The sequence below is a fragment of the Myotis davidii genome, unplaced genomic scaffold (genome assembly GCF_000327345.1).
Source record: "Myotis davidii unplaced genomic scaffold, ASM32734v1 scaffold268, whole genome shotgun sequence".
NCBI classification, from domain to species: Eukaryota; Metazoa; Chordata; class Mammalia; order Chiroptera; family Vespertilionidae; genus Myotis; species Myotis davidii.
In genome coordinates this window covers 757,751-759,084 of record NW_006383015.1, presented here as the reverse complement: position 1 = coordinate 759,084, position 1,334 = coordinate 757,751, and positions in this window count along the sequence as shown.

Below are 1,334 nucleotides of genomic sequence, written 5' to 3'. Positions count from 1 at the left end.
GGGGAGGGGCTGATGGCTTGTTGCAGTCTGGCCACAGCACCTTCAGTGTGGGGGTTTCTACTGGGGTGCTGGCCAGTCTGGGTGAGGGGCTGAGGGCCATTTGAAGGCTGGACATAGCCCCTTGAGGGTGGGGGGTCCTGCTGGGGTGCCTGGCCAGTCTGAGTGAGGGGCTGATGTCTGCTTGCACTGGACAAGCCCTCCAGCAGGGACCCTCACCCCATGAGGGTGTGGCTTTCCTGGGTGAGGGGCTGATGGCTGTTTGCAGGTTGGCCACAACCCCCAGCCACCGAAGCTCCCAGTGGAGGCTGGCTGGAAGCAGGTACCTGGGATTTATTTGTCTGTTATAATGGAAACTTTTTGCCATCAGCCCAAGCCACAGCCGGCTTAGGGCTGGCGGGAAGCTTGGTTACCTCCATCGCTGGGTCAACCAAGCCTCCTGCTTGCTCCAGCTCCATGACTGCTGACCGCTATCTTGGTTGGGTTAATTTGCATACAGTTGCTCTGATTGGCTGGTGGGCATGGCTTGGGGCATAGCGAAGGTATGGTCAATTAGCATCTTTGTCTTTTATTAGTGTAGATTGTGCTTAAAGAAAAAGACAGTTTTATAGACAAGTCTGAATAGCTTCAAGTGTCAAATCCCAATGCAAGTTTTAAATCTAGTATGTACAAACTAACATAAAAGAATATCTTCCTGGGATGGCTACTAGAGGACTGTTATCATTACAGTGATTTTATTATTATTACTAGAGGCCCAGTACATGAAATTCATGTATTGGGGGGGTGGTCCCTCAGCCCGACCTCTACTCTCTCCAATCTGGGACCCTTCAGGGGATGTCTAACTGCTGGTTTAGGCTAACTGCCTCTGCCTGCTGGCCTGATTGCCCCTACCTTTCCCCCCTGCCAGCCTGATCAACCCTAACTTGCCCCCCCCGCCGGCCTGATCTCCCCTAACCATCTCTGCCTCGACCTGGCCTGAGCCGCAGTCTGGCCTCCCTCTGTGGGAAGCAACATGGCAGATTAGGGGAGGCGCCACCCTCATTACCCCACTGCTGTTCCCAGTGCCGACCTGAGTCTTGGCCCTTCACAGCTGCTGCGACTTTGTCTGAAAGACATCCAGAAGGTCATCTGGAAGACATCTGCCCTAATTAGCATATTACCCTTTTATTAGTATAGATTATTTTGGCTAAAAATTGGCCTTGTGGCTTTCACTTTATTTAAGTCACCACCCTTTATTAACTGATGGGTGTTAGGAGCAAAAAGGTAAAGCCAACCATGCCTGATTTTCCTCTTCCTTGTATCTCTCCACATAGGAGGTGCTCACAACATACTTATTT